Source organism: Stenella coeruleoalba (assembly GCF_951394435.1).
Source record: "Stenella coeruleoalba genome assembly, chromosome: 8".
Lineage (NCBI taxonomy): Eukaryota > Metazoa > Chordata > Mammalia > Artiodactyla > Delphinidae > Stenella > Stenella coeruleoalba.
Window position 1 is genome coordinate 64,550,986 of NC_137154.1, and position 14,634 is coordinate 64,565,619.

The window sequence follows — 14,634 nt, forward strand, 5'->3', positions numbered from 1 at the left end:
CCCCCATTTGTTAGGGGAAAGGGGCCTCCTCAAGCCTGCCTGACAGAATGTTCACCATTGCTATGGGCCACTGACTTCAGTAGAATCCCACTCTTCTCTTGGTCTGAACGGAAGTTTGAGCTGTAGCTAACCCATCTCTGCTCCAATATTTTATATTGGGTGGGCATGGGGGAGCAAATAATTTAATTTGTTGTTTCATATGCTGCAAGATAATTAGAGGTATATTCAGACTCAATGGAGAATAAAGAGCATTATCTAAAGATCATAAATACCTGGATGGCTATCTCCCTTGACACAGAATAAGTGTCTTCTATTATGTGGAAGGAAGAGTAAAATAGGTATGTGGTGCCCATAAAAGTGCAATGTGGCAGAAACTGGCTTGCCGTTCACCGAAAACCATTTCCTTTTTCAGTTTGGCCATGTGATCCACGTCTGGCCAGGGGGATGGCACAGACATGAGCAACCCCTTTCAGACGTGACTCATAAAAATTACTTGCATGTGATCCTCCATGCTCTTTCTCTTTCCATGGCTTGATGGAAAAGAGCACAGAGATCTTGCAAGCTTTATACTGAGAATGGAGGAGCCACGAGATGTAAGGAGCTTGGGCACTTCCGCTTCTAACTGGGATGAAGTTAAGAGACTAGATTTACCCTCCTTCCTGATACAATCAATAAATTGGACAAAATATTTGAAACAATGGTTTTCAAGGCATTGGTCATAGACATCAGGCAGTGAAGAACAGTGATCACTGAGAAACTGTAAGTAAGGCAAGCCCCTACAACCATTGAGAGAGAGGTTCTGGGACATGGCTCAGGCAGTGAGACTTCGGGCAGGGCCCAGCACACTGTCTAGAGGAGGATGGAAGTCTGGGGGGACCAAGGCAGCTAGAGTTCACAGGATAAAGTACTATAAAGGGCAGAGCTGCCCAAAGAGAAAGACCTTGGGAGATATGCAGAGGGAACCCCTTGAGTGTTCAGCAAAGTACTGATCAGCAAGTGTAAGGAAACTATTTGGGCCTGGAAAAAGAATGTTCTAGAAGGCACAGTACCTGGAGCTCACACAGGGCTGAAATTAGTGTGTCTTCTCACCAGCTAGGCTGAAAAATCTCATAATTCATGGGGTATTAGGTAGAGTTTTCAGAAGGTTCTTGTCTCAGCAGTAGGACTAAATTAGCTCAAAACTAAATGCTCGCTAGTTCTTCCAAACAAATATCAAAAGTAAATCCCAAAAGGATAAAACTGTTTCTAACATAACATCATCCCAGAGCAAAGCTCAACAATGTTTATAGGGACACAGAGAACATGTTGGGTGCTGGCAACTTTTGACTGGATGTCAGCAATAAAAAACTTAGACTTGGGCTTCCCTGGGGGCGCAGTGGTTGAGAGTCCGCCTGCCGATGCAGGGGACACGGGTTCATGCCCCGGTCCGGGAGGATCCCACGTGCCGCGGAGCGGCTGGGCCCGTGAGCCTGCGTGTCCGGAGCCTGTGCTCCGCAACGGGAGAGGCCACAACAGTGAGAGGCCCGCGTACTGCAAACAAACAAACAAACAAACAAACAAACTTAGACTTGATATAACTTAGGAACCAACCTGTATTGTATTTGAGACATTTCTGTGTGTTTGTATGTTGCATACCAATATAGCTTCCTATTGGGGCTGGTCCCAAGATCTTATGGTCATATGACAGTAACCTGCATTAACTAAGGCTATATCTTTCTTATTCATGTCCAGTGGGACCCAGTGTCTTTTTTAATAGCTTCCATAGAAGAAAAATAATTGTATTTCCCAAAGCCTCCATTAATGTATCCTTGTATTTTATTAGTCTAAACTGATTCATGTTACAATATCTAAGTGAATGATGGTCGAGGCCACCATAGACAATTGTGCATGTTACACCTTGAACAGGGGCACTCAACCAAGGGAAGAAATGGGGGCTCAAAGCCAGCATGTGCCCTGTTTATCAAACGGTGCAATTTGGTGCTGGGCTGCATTCACCTGGAGAAGGGGGCACCTTTCTTTTATTTGCACAAAGCTGCCACACGGCCTTGTGTAGACCCTGATCTTTGTGATCAAGCAGAGAGACTCTAGTAGGAAACGGGAATAGAACCGAATGCTAGCTAGGGATCAGGGGAACAAGAAAATGACTACTACGACAACCTCAATGATGTGATTGTTAGTACGGCTATCATTCGTTATATTTCAATATATCTTTTCAGATATCCTAAATGAAAGGAATATCACTTATCTGAAATCTTATACAATTATATCTTATAAAAATCTCTTAGAGAGAGAATTAGCTTTAATTATAATTAATTGCATGCATGTAACAAGTCAGGGATGCAACACAGAGAGAGACAAGGATTGGAGGACTGTGTGTCGAGACTCTTGTGGGACTAAATGGAGACAGGGAATTCTTTTGGCCAACACAGGAAAAGCTGGTAAAAGGAGAAAGAATTCCAGCAAGCGTTATATTTTGAGTGGAAAGTACTTAGGTGACAAATGCTACTATGCCATCTTTCCTTTTCTCAAGACAAGAAATAAAGTGATTTCTTCAGCATGTAGTGTGTTAATTCCAGCAATGACCAAGACTGAGAAAATGTCTTGATGGATATAGTACTCAAGCAGGTTTCCTAGACACTTCTAAGATGCAGCAGTGAAGTCTCATTAAATCTGGGAAACCAAACACAGGAGAAAACTGATCATCTAGAGAACCAAATTAAAAATTAATTCTGTGCCCTGGTTTTCTTTTGGATTTATAATCAGTTTGGTGCTGTGACAACTGAAAATTGTCATAGCATCACGTTAATAGGTCCTGTTGTGATCTGTGCCCAAACAGTCAAATCAAGTTGCAAGCAAATATATTGGGCAGATCATTTGTTTCTACATACCAACTTATACAAGTTCATTGGCACTATGCATAGTAGTAAATATAAAATGCAGAGAATTTTTTAAACGGTCCTTTGATTTTTCCAGTATTACACTTTACAATGCAACATTAATTTAATTGGCCCACTAAAATAATGTTTTGGTAGTTACAAACATGTTCCTATTAAAAATGAAATTAAAATGATAGGGATAGGGAAAATATCCAAAAATTAGTCTGAGCCGTTCAAAAGAATAAAATCAAGTAAACAGAAAGTAAAACATATAGATAACCAATAAGGACCTACTGTATAGCACAGCACAGGGAACTATACTCAATATTTTGTAATAACCTATAAGGGAAAAGAATCTGAAAAATAATATATATATATATATATATATATATATAAACTGAATCAATGTGCTGTACACCTGAAACTAACATGACATTGTAAATCAACTATACTTCAATAATAAAATAAATAGAAAAGAAAAAAAAGTAAAATATAAAACGAGCAAATGCATATTTGTGCTATTAAATTCAAAATTGGCATTTAAATTTCAAAATGACATCATCTATCACATTTAATTAATATTTTAATTCTAATAAAATAAGTCCTACATTTATGTATATAATCTATAAATGTGTTTTGGTGTTTTAGTTCTAAAAGAGCTAGTGAGTTTATACCTACTTTTATTCTTAAACATATTTTATTAACGTTATAATAAAAACAAGTTAAGACAACACTAGAAATCCATGAAAATATTTTCCTTTTAAGGGAGGTTTATATTTTAGTCAAGTTTGAGAAACAATCTTATATAGAACTTTTTCTTAAGTAAACGTGTAGCTAGAGGGCTTGCTCTACATTTCTGAAATTCTCAAGCCTGATGGGAAAAATACCAGAAGAAATGGAATCCAGGAGAAAGAGGTAGAAGAGAGTTATGAAATGGAAATGTACCACCCAGAAACTCCTCACCTCTCAGACAATTAATAAAAAACCCTCTGTGAATGGAGACACTTCAGAGGTGTCATTACGCCTTTTGTTCTACCCTAGACTTTAAGTGTCTTAAGGAAGTTTTCATATCTGATTCATCACTGTCTTGTATTCTATCTTATTTTAAAAATATGTGTTAACTTAAGAAAATACATTCCAAAATTAGTCAGGATTAAGGAAGTGGCAGATTAGTCCATAAACCAAACATATTTCAATTCAACAAAATTTATTAATTATGTACTGAGAGCAGTCACTATGCTAGGTGTTGTGAAAATGAAATGATATAATATATCCCCATGAATAATCACTAAGAGAAATAGACATAAATAAATTGTAGAACAGTATGACAAAAATTGTAAAATATGTATATATACATATATGTGCCATATACGTGTGTGTGTGTGTGTGTGTATATATATATATATATATATATATATATATATATATATCAGGAAATTATTCAGAAGACAGAAAGATTAACTTCAGAATGGTAGCAAGATTCTGTGGGAACAACAGGAACCAGGTTAAAATTTCAGAGAAGGGATTGCCCTGGGTAAGTGAGCTGATGATCTCCAGTCATTTTCCCCACTAAGGACATTTGCCCATTCCAACAGCAGGCTGAGGACTGGGTTTGGCCCAAGCCTATGGCCTTTTCTGGGGAAAGAGAAATCACAAAGCTTTCAGCAATCACGCAGGGCTGGTGTAAAACAAATTGGAAACTTGAGGGACCTCAAAGGCTGCAGTGATCCTGCTCCCAATTCCCAGGGTTTGGGGAAGGTTTCCCACATCATCAACAATTCTCTGACACCAGCTGGGCGTCCTACAATTCAACTCAATTCTGACTCTATCTACCAGGAGATAGCATCAGATTCCACAGGTTAAGCGCTCAGTCCCCTGACCATCTTAACATCAAACAAACAAACAACCCAACTAAAAACGGTTAGAGGACCTGAAAAGACATTTTCCAAAGAAGACATACAGATAGCCAATAGGCACATGAAAAAGTGCTTACCATCACTAATCATCAGGGACATGCAAATCAAAATCACAATGAGATACCATCTCATACCTATCAGAATGGCTATTACCAAAAAGACAAGAAATAACAAGTGTTGTTGATGATTTGGAGAAAAGAGAACCCTCATACACTGTTGGTAGGAATGTAAATAGGTGCAGCCACTATGGAAAACAGTATGGAGTTTCCTCAAATAAACTAAAAATAGAACTACCATATGATCCAGCAATTCTACTTCCGGGTATTTATCTGAAGAAAATGAAACACTATTCTAAAAGGATGTATATACCCCTATTCATTGCAGCACTATTTACAATAGCCAAGATATGGAAGCAACCTAAATTGTCTATCCATAGAGGAATGGGTAATGAAGATGTGGTATATATATATATATATATATATATATATATATATATATACACACACACACAACAGAATATTACTCAGACATTAAAAAGAATGAAATATTGCCATTTGCAACAACATGGATGGATCTGGAGGGTATTGTGCTTAAGTGAACTAAATCAGACAGAGAAAAACTAATAGAGTATGATTTCACTTATATGTGGAATTTAAAAAAAAATACAAACACATAAAACAAAATAGGAACAGACTCCTAGAGAACAAACTGGTGGTTGCCAGAGGGGAGGGAGTTGGGGAGTTGGAAGAAATAGGTGAAGGGGATTAAGAGGTACAAACTTATAGCTATAAAATAAGTAGTCATGGGGATGTAATGTACACATAGGGAATACAGTCAATAATATTGGAAGAATTTGTATGGTGACAGATGGTAACTGGTCTTATTGCGGTGATCATTTCATAACATATAAAAATGTTGAAACACTATTCTATACACTGGGAACTAATATAATATTGTATGTTAATTATAAATCAATAAAAAAAACTAAGGGAAACATAAGGTTTATTAATATATAGTGCTGGGGAAAAAAATCTCAATATGATGCCCAGTGCACTGTTCTAATTGTTCCTCTTTCTTTCCCAATCAGAATGCAAATGAATGAGACATGTCATTTCGTCAATCCATTCTGATTTATTTTTTAAAAGCAAATGATTCCTTGTAAATTTTACTTATTATTAAGCTAATAGTATGTTAAATTGGTAATTTTCTCACTATTGGTTGAGGACAGAGAAACAAAGCAATATATGACAATACTCACTCCCCCAAAATTTCAAAGGGATTCAAACTACCTATGCAGATTTTCTCAAACAATGTGACCAGAAAGCCACCTCCTGAGCTGAGGTTCAATATTGAGAGAAATACTGAAGGAAAGTAGTTGAGAATGTTATAATATTTTTTTCCTCACCACTTGCTCTTTGATAAAGGAAAAGGTGTGCTTCTCCTTACTTCAGACACACTGAGAAAGGTTTCAAGAAATCACCATTTGAGAAATCTAAAATGAATAGGCTGTGACTATTGTCCTAGTGCCAGAATGAAAAGCAGTATCTACATTGGGCAACAGCTTAGTTTCCACTGATGTCAGGGAGAGATGTATATTTGTCAAGGATCCAACAAAGATTGCATAGTAGGGAGCCAGTCTGAAGCATAAACGGTCCAAGAGTCAGCTTCATTATGCAAGTGTTTATTAGATTCATAAAGAAAAGGGTAGGGATCATTAGTAGACAACCAAGGTGAAGACATTGCAGACATCCAGGGTGTGGAAATCAGATGTCCCTGATTGGGAAATCTCCAAAGAACTCACAAATGTGCTTCATGAGGGGGAAAAAAAAAATCACTGAATGTCTACCATGCCCAGAGAGCACTAGCTCCAGATTACAACCTTACAATTAAAGCCTGATATTTTCTGAATGTGATCTCTTTGTTCTTTCCCTATGCCTATCTTAGTCTCGAGAATCGCAGCTAGTGAAAAGAAGCCCATCATGCTTCCTATCCCATAACTGGCTTCTCACCACGATGGAGATGCAGGATGGAAAGAGGAAACTTTAGTTTCAAACGCATTTCATAGTTTTATTTTTTCAGACTGGACATTTCAATTACTAGACTGAGATTGTTCTGGGAACTAAAGTGATACTTTATTATCTGGGAGTGACTGGAATAGTCTTAAGACATGATCTGGTTTTCAGGTGGAGCAGGTAAGAAACAGCTTCAGAGGAGTTGTACGAATTGCTATCAGTCAAGGGGAGACTGTTGACTTGTCACAGACAAGCCGGTTGCTGATCAATTCCATTTCCTCTTCCAGGGAACACAAGAAAAGTAATTCTCAGCTTCTGTTGTAGTTGGGTTGGGGTCATGGGACTGGGATCTCGCCAGTAAAATGTGAATGGAGGTATACTATTATGTAACCCTAGCTATAAACCACTCCAGTGATTCCCAGTCTAATTTTCTCCTGACCTATGCCTAGAAACGAGGGAGACCATACATGAGGGAAATCATGCTGTATAAAGGGAAATCAATATCCCCGAGTCACTGCTTGGAAGCCAGCACTACCCCAAGATCTCCAGCAAATCACCTGACCCTAGGCAGACTGTAATCTGAGCAAAAAATAAACTTTAATTTTTTTTTAATCCACTGATTTGAGTTTGTTTTCCTCAGCAGCTAGAATTAATTACCCTGATGAATACACAGCCTAATTCTCTTGCCACAAAATTTTGATAATATCAGCAATTATATGCATCGTATTCACAACTGATTGTGATTAATAAGTGAATGGTAACAGTAAGTAGAGAATGATTTCTGTAGAGAACCAAGTATCCAAGAGGCTCTCTCCCTAAAGCCAGATGCGACTCACAGAAATCTGTCCTTTAGTGGACGGGGTTTTAACTATGTCATAAGGCTGTTGTGTGGAGAGAGGAGTAGTACTTATCAATCTGAGGTCCACGGGAATGGTTAAGACCACCTGAGAATTCTAAACCCTATCCAATCCTGATCTCTGGTGGCCTTGGCCTGTAGCGGCTTGAAGCAGGGTTTCAGTTCCTGGCCAGTGATTGAGGTCGTGTCGCGACGGTGAGCACACTGAATCCTAGCCACTACACCAGTGGTCAGTGACAAGGCCCTGGCCCTATGGCTTTGCAGAAAGAGAATTCCCACAAAGACGGAAAGTAGTGAAACAAGTAAAGTATTTATTAGGGAAAAAAGAGTACAGTATGTGTGGATAGACACACGGGGTGGCTCAGAGAGTCACGCCCTCGTGACAGTTTAGATCACTTATACGGGGCATTTCTTCCTGGTTTCCTTTGGCCAATCATTTTAATTTGCCTGGCTCAAAGTCCATATTTGGTATATCTCGGGATTTTCCCATGTGTGCGTGCGCATCTCTTAGCCAAGATGGATTCTACCAAAGAGGCCTGTGGGTAGTGAGCATCAGTTGGCATCAGTTAGCATCACTCCCCTTTTGACATCCAAGGAGCCTTTCTGCACATGTGTAGTCGGGGAGGCCTCCTGACTTCGAGAGTGAGAAATATGTGGTGTCTTATCTTCTATCTGGGCAGGGCCCAGCCTCCTCTCTCAATTATCCTGTTATTCCCATCTCGGAGTATCGGTCCACAAGGAAGGAACTCGAACGATTTTCCCCAGGGGCCCATCTATCCCCTGCCTCAATCCTAAAACAAGGTTAACTCCTGTTTCTCAGTGGGAAGAAGAAATTAAGACTTCTGGTTGGATTAACCAGAGAAGAATTTGGTTAAGCACCAATTTGAGCTTGGCCTGGAGAGGTGGGTAGGATCTGATTAGACAAAGAAGAACAGAGCGGGTATTCTGGAGGGAAGTGCAGCCCCAGAATGGTTGCAGATACAGGATGAGTGTGTTGCTAGGATAGAAAATGGACGAGTCATTCAACATGATAGCTTCCTCTATTTGGACCATGGACATTAAGGGGAAAAAAGATGAAAAGGGATACAGGAGAATTTTGAATAAAGGATTAATAAGATAGCATAACTGACTTTTAGATGATTCCCAGGGAAAATATATTGAGAGCTTACCATGTGCCAGTTACTGTACTAGGTTGTTTATATTTCATTTAATTCTTATAATTCAGCGAGGTATGGACTTTTATTAGTTCCATTTTATAGATGAGAAAATTGAGGCGGAGGAAAGTAAAGTAACTTGACTTCAAGTCATAAGCATAGCAAGTTTAGCATCCAGAATTCAGACTCAAGTAGGTGACCCTAGTAAATGCTCTTAACCACTATACTGTGCTTCAAGAATAAGACAGTGAATGTTGGAGGTGGTGAGGTAGTGGAAAGAGTTTTACCTTTGAAATCATAATAATTGTTGCTTGAATCCTTTCTCTGCTATATGAAGTCTTGGGCATATGAAACTTTCTGAGTCTAAATATTTTTTAATGAAAATAATACCGCCTACCTTTATTTATTTTTTAATTCAAAAGATCTCTGGTATAAAGGGTAACGTGTACAGTACATAGAGCACACTAGGTGGCTCAGTACATAGTAGCTCTTATAATAGTGTAACATTGTATGGGGTGAAAGAAGACTATGTATATAAATTTAAGATCTTTTTTATTTTGCAGTTAGATGACAGAGATAAGCATGTCTAGACAGTGCCTAGCAAATACTTGGTATTTAAAGTCAGTTTAATAAACAACAAGGTCCTACTGCATAGCACAGGGGACTATATTCAATAGCCTGTGACTAACCATAATGGAAAAGAATATATTATATACATGTATAACTGAGTCACTTTGCTGTACAGCAGAAATTAACACAACCCTGTAAATGAACTATACTTCAATAAAATTTAAAAAATAGAGTCTATTTAATCTGAATCTGATTTTGGGGTTGTCATGGGGCATTCAAATGGCACTGCCTGATGAATTTACAGATGTATGACTGGAGCTTGGGATAAAGGTGAGCGTTGAAACAACAGCCACCTATATAATGTGCTAATTGAGTTCGTAACAGTGGATGAGATTCGTGAGAAAGAGATGTAAAGTGGCAACACTAGTGGCTGTTATGTTGTGGGGCATGAAATGAATCCAGGAAGGAATGATCAGAGAAATAGTAACTGTTACCTTCAAATAAAAAAAGAGTTTGCACTTCCTAGAGAGAAATGGGCTCTGATAGGCATTGTCTCTTACCTGGAATACCTATTGTCATGAATAAAAAGATTGCTGAAGATGAAGTATTTGTCACAGACAATCCACAATGTGGGTTCACATGTGGGTAATATTTTTTAATTGTATTTTTAAATAAAAAGTTACCTTTCTCTCTCCTTGAAAATAACTGGTGAATTAGAAATGTTGTTATTCATTCCTACTTGTTATCATGCAAACACTTTAAACAGCTTCTTGCGTTTCTATTGGACTTTTTTTTTTTTCAGAATAGCAAAAAGAAAAATAGTCCTTTCCCGTGGAGAGTTTAAGCCTACCTTCTCTTTTCAGTTTCTAATTTCTATTGCATTTTTGTCAAAGTAATCTTTCTGCTATTTATTCAACAATCAAACATTTGTCAAGCACCTACTAGATGGAAGGCCCTCTGGTAGGCTCTCGGGATTACAAAACTAAATTTAAAAACAATCACTGTCTTTAAAGCCTGTGTATCTCAGTGAGGAAGAAATATATTTATACAGAAACTGTGCGTACAAGTGACCACATAACAGGCCTTATGGGAAAAAAATCTTCAAGTGGGCTAAGGGCGCAGCACTGAGCCATGCAGATATTTAAGATCCGTACAGGTAGAACTGAGAAGTGAGGAGGAGGAAACATTGCCTGAAAATCTGAGTAATTATAAAGAGTTAAATTTCAAGATTTTATTGTTCTTGTTTGCACAAAGCTAATGTATAATTTTGATATGTTGCATTAACTAAATATCAAAGAACGTAGATGGTCCCTCTTCCTTTTGATTTTTTATTTAACCATATTAAGCAGTCTAGCTTATATAAAAATTTTAAGACAAGTAGTTGTAACTTTCCATAATCATCCTACTGTTTGAAATATACCTACTCAGGTGTAATTCTGAAGTTCACACTAGTGTGTACGGGGAATTTTATCTTGGATTTTTCTAATCTGTCACCCACTCAAAAGGCAGAAAGAGATTCCTTTATTGCAAAGCCATTGGCCACAAGAATCTAACCCATTCAAGATGGAAGAACTAATTTATGTACTAGCAGTTTATTTATGGTGCTTTCAGGATTGCTATCTATGAAATAAATTAAGGTTTTATCCGCTGACTAATACACCGCAGGGATAGACCAGTCCTCAGAGCTCTGGATCAAACCTTTTTTCTCTTTGAAGAGTGTCACAGACTTTTAAGGGTTTGTTACCAAGGGAATATAGTAGAGAGAAAATAGCCCACCGTACAGATTTTGTTAAATCCTAGCTTCCTTCACTTACTATCATAACTGTCACTTCCTGAGAGAAAAGCTTAGAGAGATCTATCTCTACCATGTTTTGCATTATCATTCCTATAGTTTTTCATAATGTGTGCCGCCAAGAAGAAGCAATCATTGATTGGATAGAGATTCATTAAAAAAAAAAAAGAGGGGCTCCTTATGAGACTTAGTCATATTTTAATAACAATAATAATAATAATAGAACTTATTGAATACTAATGATGTATCAGATACTGGGCTAAACAATTTATCACACATCAAGTTTGCAGGCATCATGGTATAAAGAAAAGAGCTCATGTTTTTAGGGTCAGGTAAGTTTGAGTTCAAAACTGACTTTTGACTCTTAACTATCTGGGTGCCTTGAACAAGTTGCATATCCTCTTTGAGTCTCATTCCCTTAGTCTCATTCCCTTATCTTTAAGAAAGGTACCAAAATATGTAACAGCTATTATATGTGTAAAACTCTTCTAAAGCACTTGAACATAGTATGTGCTCAATAAATCTACAAGCCTAACAGTAGGTACAAAAAATTTATCCATGCTTTGAATACCATTGTCCTAATATTTCTCACCATGTGGCCTTAGTGTCACCAGTTAGAGGAGAGACTATAAATGACTTTTACAAAACAAGCTAGATTGGGGTACACATTAATCTTGAATCAAAAGACAGAAATTATTGTTAATATTTACAATGCCTTGGTTGCAGCTGAAAAACTAAGTCAGGTGACTTGCTGCTTGCCTTTGGATCCTCATGGTAGCTTTACATGCATAAAAATTAATTTATTCCACCAGCCCACTCCATTTTCTTCACCCTCACTCAGCTGCAGTTTGAAGATCACTAGTAACATTACCTTCTTTAGCTCCTCTGATGTTCCAGACACTCATAAGACATACCACAACCTTTCCTGCCAGACATGAACAAAGCTTTGAAATCAATGACAGTTTTCACAGAACTTTTTTAAAACCATCCTATGATGAGCAATTAATAGGTTGTCTCCTAATGGGGGCTTGTGTGCAATTAGTGCTAACATTTTATGGGCAATTTTGAATGTTTTTGTTTTTCATCTGGATCCAGCCGAGTATGTTTAAAATCTCTCAATAATGTTTCATAGTGTTCTGTGTAGAGGGAGACTTTGTACATCATTCATTAGCTATGTAGTTAAAAAATTTTTTTCTAATCACTTTTGCTGGTATATAAAATGCAAATTGATATTTGTATGCTGAATTTACTAAATTCACTTGCTAATTCTTATAGATTATCTGGAGATCCTTTCGGATTTTCCACATCTATAATCGTGCTATCCACAAATAATGACAGTTATTTCTTCCTTTCCAATAGTCACACCATTTGTTCTAACTGGATCTCCAGTATATTGTTAAAAAAGGTGATAGTGGGCATCTTAATCTTGTTCCTGATCTCATGGTGCAAACTTCAAAGATTTTACCATTAATTGTGAAGTATACCGTGAAGGTTTGGTAGATGTTCTTTAACATATTAAAGAAGTTTCTTTCTATTTCTAGTATGCTACAAGTTTATAACATGAATGGTTGTTGAGAGGTATCCATGCTTTTTTCTGCAACTATTGAGATTATCATATAATTTTCTCCTTTATTTTCTAAATATAGTGAATTATATTGATTTTTGAATATTGAAACAATCTGAAATAAACCCACCTTAATCTCACTTGATTCAGTTATCAGCTAATACAATTTAGGATTTTTGCATCTATGTTTATGAGCGATATTAACCTGTAATATTTCTTTCTTATAATGTCCGTATCAGGTTTTGTTATCAAGATTATACTGGCCTAGTAAAATTGGAAGTGTTCCCTTTTTTTCTATTCTCTAATAAAATTTAGCAGAGGTTAGTGTTATTTTTTTGCTTAAATGTTTGGAATAATTCACCACTAAACTTATCTGTGCCTGGAGTTTCCTTTGTGGGATGGTTTTTATTTTGAGACACATTTCTTTACTAGATATAGGACTATTCAATTTTTATAATACATCTGTGTATGTTACAATAAATTGCATTTTAAAGTAACTTACTCTTGGGACTTCCCTGGTGGCACAGCAGTTAAGACTCCAAGCTTCCAGTGCAGGGGGCCCGGGTTTCAGCCCTGGTCAGGGAACTAGATCCCATGTGCATGCTGCAACTAAGAGTTCATGTGCCACAACTAAGGAGCTGGCAAGCTGTGACTAAGGAGCCAGCCTGCCACAAACTAAGACCTGGGGCAACCAAATAAATAATAAATAAATAAATAAAACTTTTTAAAAAATAAATAAAATAACTTACTCATTTTATCAAAATTTCACTATTTGTTAGCAAATGTCTTTCGTTATTCTGTCATTTTAATTTCTCTCATCTCTGATAATAATGTCTCACTTTCGTTCCTGATATTATTTGTACTCACATTTAATCTTCATAACAATTCTATGTGGTGATTATTATTATTTCTCATGTTTTCTAAGGAGTAAAGGAATCTCAAAGAGCTAAGCAGCTGCCCGTGTTTAATTAGCTAGAAGGCACAGAGCTAGGACTCAAAGCAAGGTCTGTAGCCTCAGAAGCCTATGTTCTTTACAACCATGTCAACACTCATTTCAAACATACATTGTAGTCATGACTATGCTGATTTCAGTCCTTTCAGAAAAAAAAAAAAAAAATGCATGTAGGGGCAGGGCTTCTGTCCAAGCAAATAGAACAGGAAAAAGATAAATTTGCTTTCCTCAGTCTCTAAACACTTATACATTTGACATCAGTGCTGTGAATCATTTTCCACTTAACATGCACCATTATATGCTCTTCAATTTCTCTGAAGAGCTCCTCCCATCCTATTTGAAAATACTGAATTATCCTTTAAGCAGCAGCTTCTATTCTGTGAAGGATTTTTTCTATTCTATTCTTCTACAATATTCTGTGCTTCTGATTCCATGAAGCATTCCTTAACTCTCCCAACAAAATAGATGTATCTGTTGTATTACCACCGTAGTTACTAAAAAAAAAACCAAAAAAACTCTCTATTATAGCTTATATACTTATATATAATATTGTGAATATGTTTATAAACATCTGCCTCTCCTAATGAACTACCAATCTCTTGAGGATATTAGGAACCATATCTCCTGCATTTTTCTAGGCCCCGTGTTCAACATAATGACAGGGGAGGTGCTCAGTGAAAACATCTTCATTATTTTATAGGACTAATTATTTTTACATGCATTTCTTACCTCCCCTAAGAACTTTTCTCTCAAGGAATCTACCACAGCAGAACTTTGCTTGGCATGCAGTGACTGTGTTCTCTACATATGAAATTTCTCGGAAGTAAGAATAGTTTAAACTTCTTCCATTATTTGAGGCTGCAGTTCTAATTATTTTAAGTGATGATACTGATACATGGCTTCAAAAATTGAATCACATTTTAATGTTTACGTTTAATTAAT